This window comes from Lutra lutra, chromosome 12 (genome assembly GCF_902655055.1).
Source record: "Lutra lutra chromosome 12, mLutLut1.2, whole genome shotgun sequence".
NCBI classification, from domain to species: Eukaryota; Metazoa; Chordata; class Mammalia; order Carnivora; family Mustelidae; genus Lutra; species Lutra lutra.
Window position 1 is genome coordinate 57,552,967 of NC_062289.1, and position 17,712 is coordinate 57,570,678.

The following is a 17,712-nucleotide window of genomic DNA, read 5'->3' on the forward strand; positions in this document are numbered from 1 at the left end:
ATGGAGATGTGCCTTACAACTGATGCTATTTACACTTGAGGCAAGACAACACAAAGCCATTTTGTTTTTGTTTTTGTTTTTGTTTTTGTTTTGTTGCCCCAGTAACACCTGCCTTGGGTTAGGCTCTTTGAGATGTTTAGAAAAGATAGCCAAAGGATATCTTAGTTAATGAGGATTTAATATAAGGCGTCACAGACCAAGAGGGGAAACAGTTCTAGCAGTGTCCCAGCCAGGATCACTGGAAAGTTGTGGCTCATTGGTGAACAGCAGGTGCTCTAATGATTCAAGACAGTGCAGATGGTTGAGCAGAAACTCTGGTGTCAAGTCCTGACTCAGCGGCCCCATTGCTGCTCTACAAAGTCAGCCTCACATTCAAGGTCCCTAAAAGAAAGAATAAGATTAGTTCAGCCAGTCACCACCTGTGCCATCAATAAGCCTCTTTGGCCTGGCTGATGGCAGCTTATATAGATTAGACACCCACCCATCCTGGATTGAATTAGGTGTGCCCACAGCAGGGACAAGACCAGACCACTCAGAAGACGCCGTGACTTAGGACATCTTCAGAACCCAATAGGTTTATCTCCACAGGTCTCTCTAACTGACCCTGTATTTTCAGATTCCCTTTGCAATGGAAGTTTTTAGAGGAGTGGTCTGAAATTGCTGTCCCCGCCTCCAAACTTCAACCTGATTCAATCAGATTTCCCTCCCAGTACTTCTGCACGAACCACTTGAGCTGGACTTGTCCTCAGCATGACCTTGGCTTGGATTTCTCCAGAAGACTTCGTAGTCTCCATCTTACCAGTCACTGGGGCTGCAGCAGACACCCAGGGAATGCTATGGATGTCCCACCTAGGGCCCCTTCCTCAGGCTGTACACCCACCCTCTGAGTGCTCCCCACACTGACTGCCAAGGGCTCACAGTAGAGCCCCACTCCAGAGAACAGCCCTGAGCTATGGGAATGCGCACGTGACTCCTAGCTAAAAAGGTTGTCTCGATGTTGTGGGACTGATCCCGTTCCAGAGGGTCATGGGAGGTCGGTTTGAGGCCAGATGCTAACTAATCCCACATCTTCCCTTAGCTTCTTCCCTTATTGGTCCTTTGCCCCTCACTTCCTTATGGATTTTCTCTGAAAGCACTCCTTCAACAAATCACCTGCCCGAGACGCTCTACCTCGGGCTGTTTCTAGGAAACCAACGAAGACCCCTCGTGCCTTGCAAGTATCTGCTGCACTGACTTCCTCGTTACCACATTCCGCTCCTGCCCTGTGTCCCTTAATCTTATGTCTCCTACAATGGCAAGTTCAACCCTCCTCTTCTCCTACTCCACAACAGTGGTTCCCAAAGCAGCAGACCCGACGACCCTATTTTATTTTTTTAATTTTTAATTTTTTTTTAAATTTTAAATAGCAACCATTTCAGAACACTCCCTTTACTGACTAAGGCATTCAGAGATGACATCACTGCCTGGTACAAGTCTCATTTGCTGAAGGATGGAGTTATATGTATGTGTGTGTATGGTGCATGTAAGCATAAGTAAATCCCAAATAAAATTTGAATGAAAACATAGGACTTTAATGTAAACAGTAATTTTATCAGTTCATTATTAAGATTCAGGAAATATATATATATATTTTTTTAAAGATTTTATTTATTTATTTGACAGAGAGAAATCACAAGTAGGCAGAGAGGCAGGCAGAGAGAGAGGAGGAAGCAGGCTCCCTGCTGAGCAGAAAGCCCGATGTGGGGCTCGAACCCAGGACCTGGGATCATGACCTGAGCCGAAGGCAGCGGCTTAACCCACTGAGCCACCCAGGCGCCCCAGGAAATATATATTTTTTAGAAAATGCTTTGAAATAGGAGAAATCAAAATATAAATTAGGAATAAAGACTAGTATAAGAGTGAAGAACGGGGGCTCTAAAACCCGACAGCCAGGACTTGAATTTATTCCGTGTTATTTAATAGCTGTGCCGTCTTGTGTAAGTTGCTTAACATCTCTGTGCCTCAATTTCCTGTTTACCTACTTTGAAAGAGCTTTGTAAGAAGGAAAATAAAAAACATTTATGTGTACCTGGCATAGCATGCATTTAATTTATGTTTTAAGACAGGGAGTCTTATTTTCTTTTAGTTTTAGCATGGTGTTAACAACCTCTGCTTTTTCCATGGAAGGGCAGATGGTAAATATTTTAGGTTTTTTGGGCCATACACAGTCTCTGTCATACATTTTTCTTTATTACAATCCTTGTGAAATGGAAAAGTAAGGCTTATGGGCCTTAGCCCACTGGTCTGTATCTGTTCAAGACCTCACATGGCTAACCCTCCAAGAAAAGTTTCTATTTGCACCCTTTTCTTTCATCTCAAAACTGTAAAACATTTAAACATCAAGAGAAGTATGGAGAGTAATATGATACTCAGGTACCCCTCACTCAGTCATGGTAACATTAAATTTTGGATATTTTACTTTTCCTCTTTTCCTGACCATCTGTGGCAAATCACCAAAATCTGTTACATTGTCTCCCTGGGCCTGATGTTAAATAAACTGTCCCCCCCAGAATCCCATGCAGTTAGCTGTGAGCATGTGACTGATTTCTGGCCGCAGGAAACTGGGCACCAGTGATCACCACTTCTCTGTCCAGGTAGTGACTTGAAGATTTGCCTTGCTTGTGGTCCTTCTCTCCACCTGCCACCTGAAGACAGAAAGACGAAGGACCACAAGGTGGAAACAGCCAGGATTCTTGAATGGCCGCAAGGAATGAGGGAGGCCAACATGAGATTGCAGTATAAACGAAAATAAATAAGCATTTATTGTGTTAAAGCCATTAAAATTTCAGGGCTTGGGGTGCTTGGGTGGCTCAGTGAGTTAAGCCTCTGCCTTCGGCTCAGGTCATGATCTCAGGGTCCTGGGATCGAGCCCCGCATCGGGCTCTCTGCTCAGCAGGGAGCCTGCTTCCCTCTCTCTCTCTCTGCCTACTTGTGATCTCTCTCTCTCTCTGTCAAATAAAAACTAAAAAAATAAAATTTCAAGGCTTATATGTTCGAGCAGCTGGTGTTATATGAATTTCAACATGATTTGGTTTCATAATTTTATGAAATGTGTATTCATACATATATAATATATGGTACTACTTTGTATTTCAAACATTTAAGCAGATGGTTAAAAAAAAAAAAAAAGACCTGGTACATAGCATTCCGCAGCTTGCTTTCTTTTTTCTTTTCTCATTGACAGTATGTCATGAGATCCATCGGCATTGGTAAAGGCTCACACTTTATCAATGGTAATCATTTATTTGATTTAAATAAGCCCTCTTAGGTCTATAAAAATGAATTAAAATATCTTAATATTAAAAATAACAACTTGTGGGGTGCCTGGGTTGCTCAGTGGGTTAAAGCCTCTGCCTTCGTCTCAGGTCATGATCCCAGAGTCCTGGGATCGAGCCCCACATCGGGCTCTCTGCTCAGCAGGGAGTCTGCTTCCTCCTCTCTCTCTACCTGCCTCTCTGCCTGCTTGTGATCTCTGTCAAATAAATAAAATCTTTAAAAAAAAGTGACAATGTGTTCAAATCTCTAAAAGGTTCTAAATTGTTTTCAGCTAGCATGAGATCAGCACCCAGTCAGCTCGTGAAGCGTGCTGACAAGGTGGCTTGTTGCCTTCCCACATACGTCCTTTTCCATGCTTGCCCCAGATTCTGTCTGATAGAGGAGACAAGTAGGGCAATAAGAAGCTGGGCAGATAGAAATTAAGAACCAGCCCTTGGAGGCGGAGGCACGGGTTGGAACCCTAAACACCTGCTAGTTCTGTGACCTCGGGTACATCACCGGACCGTTCAGTCATTCAATATCTGTTCCTCTCAAGAGTGGGAAACAAACTTGTATCTCCATCTTATGAGGATTAAGTGAGCTTTTACAACGAAAGCACTTAGCCCTATGCAGGGCACATAGTAAGCATTCAGTAAATGTCACCACAGGGGCACCTGGATGGCTCAGTCTGTTAAATGTCTGCCTTCAGTTCAGGTCATGATCTTGGGGTGTGGGATCCAGTGGGGAGTCTGCTTTTCCCTCTCTCTCTGCCCCTTCCCCCACTCCGCTCATACACACTCTCTCAAATAAATGAAATTTTTAAAAAAGTCACCACCATAGTCCCCTTAAGAGAAAAATGTGATTCTATCATATGTAGTAAATATAAAACCACCACCCAGAGCACACGAGCTTGCTGAAGGCAACCATGCTGGTTAGCCTGACCAGCTGTTTTCCAAGTCTTCCTGCTGTGTCTTTCCATTGTTCATTTATTTTGGGTCCCCGGGGTTCTGTTGGCAACTACAAAATATTGTTGGGTTTGGTTACTCAATTGTGAAGCAACACTTTTAAATTTCAAACATTCAGCTAATTTACTATTTTTTCCCCCTAGGGAATACTTTTAAAATGTCTGCCATTATTGAATTTCTGCAGTGGTACGTTGGACCTTGCTTTCCAGACCTCACCCCTGTCCTGCATCAGGGATGCACCTTCATCTTTCCTCTGAAGAGTCCCTGTTCACTGAAACCCACACTCTTATTACACACACTCTTATTACAAATGCCTCTCACGCGGTTGCTTTTCTTTTTCAATGATGAGTGTGTTTTCTACTTCTTGCCTTCTACTCCAGGTTAAATCTCTAAGTTCCTCCAGTAACATTTTCATCCCTCTTTACCCTTCCAGATGTGAGCTTCTGATCCTAATTTGCTGTCAACTGAGATGTCGCTGAATTGTTAACAGCGTTCTTGTCTAGTTTGGTCTTAGTGGTTTCTTAAAACCAAATCTGCACATCAAAATTCTGGGTGGTTGGTTGGTTTGTTTGTTTGGTTTTTGGTTTTTGCTTTTTTTTAGAGAGGATTAGGGATGCGTAATTTTATTATTAAAAACAAAACAAAACAAGAAACATCTTCTCATGGCGCTGATTTGGTCTATAAGCAGGTCTTTTGACTGCCGTGTTTCCTCCAGGCTCCACTAACTCACTGAGCAATTCCCAAAGGGGCATTTGCTCATGTCCACAGGGTGATACATTTATTCCCAGAATAAAAGAATAAGCTTTTACTCAAGCTAGCAGGAGCATGGAATTTAAAAGTGGGCAGTGTCTCCAGAAGTCAAGGACTGAAATGTCAATCCAGCGAGCTTCTTATTAATGGGGCTTTTATACCATTCTTTACTGACTATGAGTTTTACATATATTATATTGTCTTAACAACTTTGCAACGTAGATAATATTCTCCCCTACAGATGAGGAAAGAGCTTGAGTAAAGTTAGTATGTGTGTCCAAGGCCAGCCCAACGGACAGGCTACAGACTTTAACTCATATCTTCAGCCGCATTCTGCCACTCTTCTATATCAACACACATGCAACAATCCTGCATTGCAACACTTGCCATAATCTGTACGTTCATCTCCTTTCTGTCTCCACTCCACTCTCAGGCACAACCCTACTTAGTTTTTATTCTTCATGTACATAGATGAAATACATGTATGGGGGATACAACAAAATATTACAGTATTGGGATGGCTGGGTGGCTCAGTCAGTTAGGCGTCTGTCTTTGGCTCAGGTCATGATCTCATGGTCCTGGGATTGAGTCCCGCGCATCCGGCTCCCTGCTCAGCGGGGAGCCTACTTCTCCCTCTACCCCTCCGCCCTGCTTGTAATCTCTCCTTCACTCTCTCTCTCTCTCTTTCTCAAATAAATAAATAAATAAAATCTTAAAAAAAAATATTACCATATTTAATGGGAATAGACAAGATGAAAGGGAAAAATAAACCAGCACACAAAGAATCAGTGATAACTCCAGAGGAAGGACTTCAGAGAGTGAAAAATCTAGCCTGTTTTCCTAATTTCTGGTCATTAAATTACTTATCGTCCTGCATTCTCCTGAGTCATATTATAAATAGGACAGCTTCTACAGGAAAGGAAAAAGAGGTGAGCAAGGACAGAAGGAAAGACGTCCAGGGCTGGCAGAAGAGCAGGGGAAGCCAGGGCAGAAGGCGTGGGTGCTCTGGGGAGCACAGGCCCACGGAGGGAGACACTCCTCCTTGTCCATTTCACGCTGTTCCCAGTGTGCGGGCACATCTTCCTCAGAGGGAAGGAGTTCATTCCTCTGCTGTTATTTAAGGACCCAATGGGATCAGCAAAAAGCCTAATTGGTCTTACTTACTATTAGCTCTGTGCAATTTCACCCATTCCACTTAATGTCTTAAACCTATAATTCTTTCATTTCCTATCACAGAAGCAGAGATCGCAGCATACACTTTCCGTGGCATTTCAAGAGAAACATTTAGGCTTTTTCAGCTCCCTTGACTCTGTGCCTGCCACACCAGGCCCAATCCAAGATTCAAGAGATAGTATCAGGTTCAGGAGCATTAGGTTGCATGAAAATAGGGCACTACATTTAGACGTTCTCCCTGGAGACTCTGGAGAAGCGATGTGAAGAGGCATGCCTAAAGATAGATGCTAATTGAGGAACTTAAGATAGTTGACCAGAGCTGTAGATTAATTATCTGCTGTGATGGGGAAAGGGAGACTACTGGATAGCTGTATATTTTTAGATGTCAGGTCAAATGGAAAGTAAGTAAAGGAAAGTGGTAAGCTTTTAAAAGGTATTTCTTTTTTTTTTGTTTTGTTCTGTTTTGTTTTTTGCCTGTGGACTGACTGAGGTGGACAGTCTAGACAGCAAAGAGGTAAAAAGATAGGGTTTCTTCCTTCTAGCATCAATGAAGATCAGTTTCCAGTCCTTTCCATGGTAGGAAATGGAAGAATCTTGAATTAAATTCACTTTCTTACACCATCTTCTAGTTTTAATTGTACTAAGACTCTAAAATCTTTCATTCCCCATGTAGTAGAGATAGGTTGTTTGACTTTCTTAAAATTACTTCATGATCATTTTATAAAACTAGATAGAACAATAACAGAGCCTACTTTATTCATCACATAACCAGAGAGATAATAATTTAGAAGCTGTTATCACAGGATCCCTGACACAGTGTTCTTAAACTGGATGGATAAAGTATGGATGTGCAAACACGGAGTCTGTTTGAAGCGTGCGTTCCGTGAGTTTGGACAGTTCGAGACCCCTGAGAAACCACCATCACAACAAAGATACAGAACATTTCCATCACTCTCAAAAGATCCCTCCTTTATGGTTTCTCCCTCCCTGCACCCATAGCCACAGGCAACCACTCACTTGTTTCCCCCACAATTGTTTTTTTAAAGATTTTATTTATTTATTTGACAGAGAGATCACAAGTAGACAGAGAGGCAGGCAGAGAGAGAGAGAGAGGGAAGCAGGCTCCCCGCTGAGCAGAGAGCCCGATGCGGGGCTCGATCCCAGGACTCTGAGATCATGACCCGAGCCGAAGGCAGCGGCTTAACCCACTGAGCCACAGTGGGGAGGGGCGCCCCTCCCCCACAATTGTTTTTAAGGCAGGCCTTCATTTGTATCCACTTCTGGGGAGGAGTAGGAAATGGCCCCAGGGCTATAAAGAACTGTTGGGACAGAGAGGGGACATCTCCACATACGTTGTCTTTCTCATTTTCTGAGTGCCGGTTTGGACAGATAGGGCTAAAGTAAAGCAGAGAGCTCTGGGCATCTGAGAAATCAGGTGCACGTCGGGGAGACCAGATATGCCCTTTCTCTTCTCTGGTATGTCAGACAATGCAGGTTGGATAGCTCCAAGTGTTAGCCTAAGTGTGTATCCTGGGGGGTGGGGGAGAACCTCAGGCTCCGTCAGGTCATTTCTACCTGTGTGGTTTTAGATATAAGGGATTCTGCTTCCCCAGTCTCTTTCACTTCACAGGTAAGGTGAGATAAGAGGACTGAATGAGCTCTAGTCTTATGTCATTCTCTCCCTAGAAAGCTGCATCCCAGCAATGACACTTACACTATGATGTCCGTGCATTGTATAACCACCTGTAAATATCCCAGAGGACAGATACTGTGTCTTTATAATTTTCCCAATGCTGAGTTGGACAGATAGTTCCAATTTGTAGGCCCAGAGAACAATCACTATTCTTAAGCACTTTGAAAATATTTCTGTGTAAATTGTTTTTTTTTTTAAAGATTTTATTTATTTATTTGACAGACAGAAATCACAAGTAGGCAGAGAGGCAGGCAGAGAGAGAGGAGGAAGCAGGCTTTCTACTGAGCAGAGAACCCGACGTGGGGCTCGATCCCAGGGTCCTGGGATCGTGACCTGAGCCAAAGGCAGAGGCTTTAACGCACTGAGCCACCCAGGTGCCCCTGTAAATTGTTTTTTTTTTTTTTTTTAAGATTTTATTTGTTTATTTGACAGAAAGAGAGAGCGCACAAGCACGGGGAGTGGCAGAGGGAGAGGGAGAAGCATATTCCCTGCTGAGCAGGAAGCCGGACACGGGACTCAAACCCAGGACCCTGGGATCATGATGTGAGCTAGAAGGCAGATGCTTAACAGACTGAGCCACCGAGGTGCCCCCCGCTCCCGCCTTTTGTTAAGATTTTATTTATCTATGTAAATTGTTGTAAACCTTTTCAGCGGTTGGGGCAATGGCAATAGGAGAAAGCAGGTGACTAAGATGACATTGCTAAAAAACCCTGTAAACTAATTTTGTTCTAAAACTATGCTCAATTGTGAACAAGGCCTTTAAAACATCAGTGAGTGGGTCATTACAAGTCAACTTTAGCAATTTGGAATAAAAATACAGAAGAGACATTTTGTAAAGGAAATATTTTACATTTTTCCATATCTCTTGCAGAAATTATCCTTTAACAGAGTTGCCTGAGACAAACATTAGTTCAATTGTCTTTCCTGGCTCTTTTTAATCTTTATTTTAATGATTCTGTCACTCTGACCTTACTTTGAAAATTAAGAGGACAATGCATAAAAAGTAAACAACATTAATGTCTCTGCATCTTGTTGAAAAATACAATTTTTCCTGAAAGAAGTATTATGTTTACTTTTTCTTTAAGGCTGCAATATTTAAACTCAGCCTCTGGGTCACTTTTATTTCAAGAGGCTTTGAAATCAATTAATGCAAAAAAAATTAGAATTTTCTAAGACTTATTTTAGCAACTAGAAGAAAAACAGAAAAAGACTTGAACTCTTTCAGAATAGCCTATTGTAAACGGATGACCCACAGAAGCAATTGTGATACTGTTTCAAGACCGTATATAACTAAAGTTATAACTAAGGTTATTTAGCATCTACTCTTTTTTTTTTTTTTTAAACGATTGTATTTATTTGTCAGAGAGAGAGAGAACATGTGCACAAGGAGGGGGAGAGACAGGCAGAGGGAAAAACAGGAGCAAGGAGCCCAAAGTGGGACTCAATCCCAAGACCCTGGGATCATGTCCCGAGTGGAAGGCAGACACTTAACTGACTGAGCCACCCACACATACCACATCTACTTTCTTTTAATAAGAAAAAAATATTCAGAGAAGGAGTAAGTTAAACTTGAAAAGCACTTTTCTGCTTTTTCAGGGATAATTCTACATTTTCTTCTAATTCTTAGAGTTTCTAACTCTGGAGACATAAATCTTACAAATGTACAACTCAACCGTTTGGGGGTTTCTGATCCAATGTGTGGATTATATCACTTTTTTCTTCTCCTGATGATTATCCTCTGCTACCTCACATGAAACCTCACAGCAGTCTACTTTACAAATCATTATTATGAAATATTTAATGGAACAAGACTTGAATCTTTTAATTATGATGAAATTTGTGGATTGTTGGCACCAACTTTAATGGAACCTAAAGAAGTCACAGGATTCTTTTAGAGCTTTGGTTTAAATGAAATCTAAACGACGTATATACATTAACCCGTTCACTGAATTAAGGACAATGGGAAAAATATACTTTAACGGCAAAGTTGCATATTTTCTAACATCATTTTGGAACTTGAAAATAATTTCTGAACCTCAGCCAAACTGATGGTTATTTGACTTATATGTCAGTTCTATGAATCTGTAGGTTTTATTTGTTATCTCATTTAAATATCATGGGTATATCATCCTCTAAAACCAGCCATGTAGATTTTATTTTTAGAGTATGTTAGTATAAACTGTGCTCCTGCAGCAAAGTTGTATGTCAACTGAGAAACTTACGCAGATATGTATAATGTATATGTAGAAAGAGATCTATGTAATATTACCATATTTACTTCACGGATAGCTTATAAACTTCCATACAAAGACATTTTAACCATGCATATACGTTGTGTGTGTGTGTGCGCGTGTTTAAGCCGATCTTTCCCTGGTGTTAGAACTCTCCTCCAGGGCTGTGGAATAAATTCAAAATGTTTTGGTTAAGTTCGTACTTGTCCACCAACTCATTTTCTTTTCAAATCATGAGTTTATAAGCCCCTGCTCATTTGCATAGCTGTGCATGCAATCTTAAATGTGAAAAAGATTAACAGTAGTGAATTGGAACTTACTGGGAGAGGGGTCAGCAGCTTTGGTTGGTTCATTCCCCAAGGGATATGGGGAGGCAGTGTCTCAGGTGTCGGCTCTCTTTAACAAACACCCCTCTTACCTCTGTGATTTGTTGGAGATGATGGACTCAGCCCGCACTGGCCAGCCAGGCAAGCAGAGACACCAACAATGTCTTTATTCATGGCTCCCGCACACTAAGTAGGGGCAAAGGAGCACTAAAGGTCAAGAGGGGCTGTAGCTATCAAGACAGACAAGCTCGAGTGTCACACGGAAGCCAAAAACTTGTACCTGCCACGGCTCCAGCCATCAGGGCAGATCACAGCGCTGGCAGGAGCTCCCAGCCCTCCGGGGACTGCCTCTGTGCGGAGAGGCCAGAGCAAGAGGCTGGGGAAGATTGTGAGGTTCTAGGAACAATCTCAGTCCTCCGGGCCCTTGGCCATGGTTGAGGCTGGATTTTATGCAATATTTAAAAAGTCCAGAAAGTGAAGGGGTTTCATTAGAAAATCAGGAAACTTATCTTCAGGGGGTAAGGTGCCTGGATAAGCAGAATTTCGGCCTCCTGGAAGCCATGTTCCATCCACGATGAGACAAATCTTTAAGCTTCTCCATAACAGTATTATTTTTTGACTGTTTGCTATAAAATGTGAATATTTATTGAATACTCATTATAAAATAAAAGTTCCACGAGCTTCCGAGGGTTTTTGTGTGTGTGTGTGTGTGTGTGTGAGAGAGAGAGAGAGAGAGCGAACGAGAGAGAGATATTTGGGGGGTTTTTTTTGGGGGGGGGTGGTCTGTTGTTATTTCCCAAACACCAAGCCCAGCACCTGGCTGGTCATGGGCACTAATATATGTTGGATGAGTGATTGTTTGAAGCACCGCCCATAGGCTCTAATTCTTCATATTACTTCACTTTAATTTCAGCAACTCAACACAGGTGCTATGCACACCCCAGTTTACAGATGAGAAAATCAGTCCCAGAGAAGTCAGTTTGCCCAAGATCCCACAACCTGAGGTGAAAACCTTAGAATTCAAACCCTAGCAGCCTGTGTGCAGAGTACGTGCTTTCTGCCATCTGTACACGGACACTCATTATCTTAGTGAGTCCTACATGACACTTGCCTTATACCAAAACGTATACCAACCTTATTCTGCTCAGCATATTTCATGATTAGCCTGGTTCCCCTGCTTCTGCAATATTTACTATAAATGTTCTGACACTTTGGAACTATTACCTTTCAGATATGCCTTTCTTCTCTGTCGGCCCCTTGAACTGCCAGTGTTTGGGTCTCCAGGGAAGTTGGAATCAACCAATCTGAAGAAGTTAGCTTATAAAGACGACTGATAGACTTCAGACAAGGCCACCGTTGTCCTGCTGTGGGGAGTCCTTACTCTTACCTGGATCACCGACTTGTACTCATAATGGAAGATGAGTTGCTTTTCTTTCGGAGTCTTTGAATGAGTTTGGCTCCGAAGGTAAATGCTATATTGAAGAGAAAGTTTCTTCAGTTTATGCTTACATGGGGGTTGTATGCCAAGGGCCATCATCTATTACAACTAATGAGCCAAAACCCACCTCAAGGGTTCACTCGAAGAAAGTGTGAATCGCGGAGCTTCCCTGACCGCTCCCTCCTGAGCAGCAGACAATAGATTCTGTAACACTGGGCACTTGAATTGGGAGCTGGGCTGAGACCGTGCAGGCAGCAGAGTGGCTGTAAAACTATGTGATTACCTTTGGCTACGATAGGACTGGGCCGTGGGAGCTGCAGTAACCCATAGTGTTTCTCAGTTTTATCCATTTTCCATATGAGGGTATGATTAGCTTTTTTTTTTTTTTTTTAATTTTTTCTGGAAGGATTACTTTCACATTAAGACTGTCTTTTAAAAAAAAGTTTTATAATGGTCTCATTTGCAATAAACTTCATTTATGTTCTGGGAATGAGGCTTGGGCTTGCAGCAGAATACTCCAGAATACCATGGAAGGAAAGGATTATAATCTACCTCCAGGGCTTCTTAAAGCAATAGTCAAGATATACAGAAGGAAGAACAGGTTCTTTTCCCCCACAGAATTCATGCCCTGCTGGAAACAATGAAGTGGGCAATAACATCATCTGCGATAACCATTTGTATTTTGGACATGTTCAATGCATAGAGATTAGAGAAGAAAAATGTATTGCAATTTACCAGTCCATAACCATTAAAATAAAGCACTCTGTCTGAAAGTCAGACTGAACTATTCTCCTCTATCTTATTTCATCCAACTGTCAAAAAATGCAGGACGGTCATTTAGAAAGTTAAGCTAGAGAAGGGCTAAAGCGTATTCATGACCTCATGAAATAAATATTATGGGAGACAGGGACAAAGAAGCGTGCTTATGCTCTAATGAAGATGTAATTGTTGGTGTATCAGAGAGAAGATACGTTCTTGCCATCAGGAAAAGGTAATATTGGGTGTGGGGGAGGGCACCTGAGTGGTTTTCTGAGGAGAGGGTCTGTGACTTCATCAGGCTGGCGTGTCTGGGTGTCAAGTATTAGGTAATGAATCACTGCTCTGGGCAAGTGTTGACTCTCTCACGCTATGACCACATTTACCTGCGAGTCCTTCAGCTGGGATGTCTGAATGTGATGTTTACATCCCAGCAGCGCCTCCAGTGAGAGAGTCAGACCTGAATCCGGGTTGGATAAACTACACTGTAGGAATGAAATAATCCCAAATGAGCCAACATAAGTAAACTTTCCAGGGTGTTGTTAAGCACACTGAGGAAAATGTTGGGGCCCTTTAAAACAGTTGATTTCCCTCCTTGGATGAACAGGTCACTCTCAGAGGTATCTCCAGGTGTCATTCTGACTCCCCCCACCCCCCACACACAAACAGCACAAAAGTCGAGAGTGGGAATTAATCTTTTTCTCTCAGTACGACCCACACGCTGCCTGGTCCCAACAGTAGTGACCCCTCCGTCTATGGACAGATGGGGAAACCAAATGTTCGCCTATACAATGGACTTTAAAAGGAAAGAGATTCCAATGCATGCTACTTTATAGATGAACATGGAAGACATTTTGCTGAGTGTAGTAAGTCAGATACTGGATGGCTCCCCTTATATGAGGTATCTGAAATAGTCAAAATCATAGGGATACAAAGTAGAATAGTGGTTGCCAGAGGCTGAAGGGAGGGCAGGATGGAGAATTACTGTTTTTGGTTTTTGATTTTTTTTTTTTGAATAGCATTAAAAAAAATTTTTTATTATGTTATTCACCATATAGTACATCATTAGTTTTTGATGTAGTGTCCCATGACTCATTGTTTGAGTATAACACCCAGTGCTCCATGCAATACGTGCCCTCCTTAATACCCACCACCAGGCTCACCCAACCCCCCACTCCCTCCCCACTGTCTCCCTTAGTTTGTTTCCTGGAGCCTATAGTCTGTCATGGTTCGTCTCCCCCTCTGATTCCACCCGCCTTCATTTTTCCCTTCCTTCTCCCAATGTCCTCCAGGCTATTCCTTATGTTCCACAAATAAGTGAAATCATGTGATAATCGTCTTTCTCTGCTTGACTTATTTCACTCAGCATAATCTCCTCCAGTCCCGTCCATGTTGATGCAAATGTTGGGTAGTCATTCTTTCTGATGGCTGTGTAATATTCCATTGTATATATGGACCTCATCTTCTTTATCCATTCGTCTGTTGAAGGGCATCTCATCTCCTTCCACAGTGTGGCTATCGTGGACATTGTTGCTATGAACATTAAGGTGCACATGACCCTTCTTTTCACGACATCTGTATCTTTGGGGTAAATACCCAGTAGTACAATTGCAAGGTCATAGGGTAGCTCTATTTTTAACTTTTTGAGGAAACTCCACCCTATTTTCCAAAATGGCTGACCCACTTGCGTTCCCGCCAACAGTGTAAGAGGGTTCCCCTTTCTCCACATCCTCTCCAACATTTGTTGTTTCTTGCTTTGTCAATTTTTGCCATTCTAACTGATGTAAGGTGGTATCTCAGTGTGGTTTTGATTTGAATTTCCATGATGGCTCTTCAATAAATGGTGTTGGGAATGACTGTTTAATAGGGAGAGTTGCAGTTGAACAAGATCCAAGTTGTGACATGGATGGTGGTGATGGCTGCACAGCCATGTGAATGGACATTGTTCCCCTGAAACTGTTCATGTGAAACAGTTAAGACAGTGAATTTTATGTCTTGTGTATTTTAACATAGACACACATGCACAAAATTGGAGGGGGGGAAGAACACAAAACCATGGGGCCTGCTTTACAACTGTTACATCAGAACACCAGAGGACAGGGCCTATGCATTTTGTTAAAACTCCCCCACATGACTATGACCTATAACTAAGGCTGCAAATTACTGATTGAGAGCAGGATTTCTCATCTTGGCACTCTTATAATTTTGGATCCAATAATTCTCTGTCGTGGAGGAAGGAGATGGTCCTGTGCCTAGTAGGATATCGAGCCACAGCCCTGGCTTCTACCCACTGGATACTAGAAACACTCCCCCCACACCAAGTTGTGACAATCAAAACTGCCAACAATGCCAAATGCCCACCTGGAGGGGGCAGGGGCTGAGGAGCAAAATCCCCTAGCTGAGAAAGAGAAAAGTTAGTATTGATAAAAGAGCGAGTAATATTCTCACAGTTATTGCCCAGCCTCTGCCCTTCAAGAAGGGAAAGTTTTACCCCCTGGGACTGAGTCCCTAGTGGACCACTGCATCTTCTTTGGTTCTTTCTACACACCCTGAGGTCTGCTCTATTTCCTCAGCATGGTGTACATGGAAGGTTCAAGTCAGGGCTGAGAGCAGATCTGACAGAACACGTATCCTCAGGTTTTCCTGCTTTCTCCCTCAGGGAGGGTTGTTGGTTTTGTTCCATTCTATTTTTCTTTTGTTTGCATTAAAAGGGCAAGATTTCGACCTTTTCTTTTCTCAACTTTCATTGAGGGCTGAGAGGCATCCATATTAGTAGATCATTAAAACATGGACAAGGTATAAGGCAGTGTGGGTGTGAGAATTTGGGGTACACATCAATCAATTCTCCAAATAATCTTGCCATATACCCTACCATTTAATCCTCACTAAAACTCCATAAGGAACATGCCATTAACTCGTCAGAAGAGAAAACTGAGGCTCAGAGATGTAGATACACAGCATCTAGATGGATCACAAAGGTGCTAGCTGGCATGTCCGGAGCCCTGTTCAGATCAGTCAGACTCTAAAGCCTATGTTTTTCCCACCACAGCACACTGCAGTGGTTGCCTTTAACCGGGAACTTTTCTTCCACGGTCCGGACAGTGTGTTGGCACCCACCCACCTCCCCCACCCCCCCCATTCCAGTTTGCTTCACCAGCATGTCGATCTAACATCCAGTAGAGGATTCACCATGGATCCTGTCGGAATGGCCAACAGGCAGCTTCCAGGAGCAGCCTCGGCCATGGCAAGACAGTGGCAATCAGCTCTCCGGGGACCAGATGGTATCCACCACTGAGAACCTATAGCCTGTCTGATAGACACATCTTGCCCGAGCACAGGCTGCAGTGACCACGACCGTGCATCCATTCTGCAGCCCCTAAAGGGTCCGAGCATTTGATAGCGCACACTGGGAGTTACTGAACCTGGCACTCACCCACCACTGAATCCATCCATCGGACAGCACTCTCTCTTGCAAGAGCAAAAAGACCATCGGAGGTGTGCGCGAGTTGCTGACACTGAGAATCAAGCGTCCCCGGGAAAGCTCTGGGGCACCCTGAGACTCCACCCGTCTGGAGCCCAAGCACGGCATTTGCAGACACCTGTGGTTCGCCTAATTACATTTTCGCAAACCCTTGGAAACCGGGGAGCGCTTCGGCTGCACCACGCGTGTAGTCTAATGAGGTTTCCAAACCCTGTGTTATGAAATTGTCACAGGTTATTTGTCAGGAAGCAGCTGCCTTGTGAATCTAACAGGCTTAAAATTGGGGGTGCTTCCATTTTAATAATAATTCTTTGTAATTATAAAAAACACCACTGACTTCAGTCACGTGCAACAAGTATTGGCTGAGCGTTCATTTCACGTGCCCCCCTCGTTTCCCAGGTCTTTTTGTTCCCCTGAGCACCCTGGAGGGATTGAAAAGTGAGAGCCACTGCTACCCATGTCCTTAAATTTGAGAAAGACTTGTTTCCTGATGAAAATAGAGATCTTACCTTGAAATGAATTGATCGGAATTGATTTCCTCTCCTTGTAGATGGATGGACTACCCTATGTTCTTATGTCGACCCTTTTTACAAATTATTGTTTCTTATCACAGTCTTTGCATTCCTTCCTTTTAATGGGTATTTAATGTAAGTGTGATCATCCCTTGGTTATTAAGGGATGAATGATCTGGTGGGTGGATTATTCTCGCCTTTGTTTGGCACATTATGTTGTCTCCCTTCTTCCTTTTTTTTGGGGGGGGGGCTCCTTGCTTCGTAACCCTGCTGTTGCTAATTATGAGTTCTCTGTGCTGACTGGAGCATTGCCACAGCATCACCTGTCTCTGCCTGGGCTCAGTAACACCTCAGTGACCAGGGGAGCCTCCTGTCACAGGTGCCACTGAGCCTCTTCTCAGAGCCAGGGAGTCCAGTATCAGCACCTCTTACTCACTAGGGGTCTGGAAATGAACTTGTACCATGCTATGTCCTAAGACCACACTTCCTGGGGTCTACTGACCTCTCACTATTTACAAAGCCCTTGGTGTAGGACTTCTCCAGTCTTTGGAGGAGAGGGGTAGCTCATTGTCTGTACTCCTTCTGTGGGATTCTCCTGGTACTCAGGGTTTTCCTGTTCTGCTCTAGGGACAACCCAGCCTGTATTCCAGAGAATAATTACGTTAAATTATTAATAGGTGCTCATGATACAGAATTTAGAAAATGCAAGAAAATAAACACACATACAAAATAAGCGTAATGACATGACCCAGCGATTACCCCGGTTTCCAATCTCTGTATATATGTCTATGTCTATTTTATGAAAAGATATTGCATCATAATACTGTTTTATTAACTGATTTTTAAATTAACGTATCTTATTATTTTCACATGACATGAAACCTTGCTAAGTCATGGATCATATGACTGTATCATTACCTACTTAACAAATCTATCACAGCCCATTTAGGCTGGTTTCCTCTTTTTACTACAAACAATGTGCAATATGAAAAGATTTTCAAGGATATTTGTGCATGTCTTGTTATTGCCTTTTGAGAAATTTCCAGAACTGGAAGTGCTGCATACAAAGGAGGTATATTTTAAGGGAGGACTC

The 17,712-nt window shown here is 42.8% G+C and overlaps 1 long non-coding RNA gene across 1 annotated transcript; it reads right to left on the reverse strand.

Annotated features, from left to right (window-relative positions):
- Positions 1–292: 292 nt before the first annotated feature.
- On the reverse strand, positions 293–16,132 carry LOC125081914 (uncharacterized). The gene is made up of 3 exons (XR_007121820.1): positions 16,060–16,132; positions 11,657–11,904; positions 293–381 (listed from the first exon to the last, which is right to left on the reverse strand). It is a non-coding gene; the product is annotated as an uncharacterized LOC125081914 (long non-coding RNA).
- Between the last annotated feature and the right edge of the window lie 1,580 nt (positions 16,133–17,712).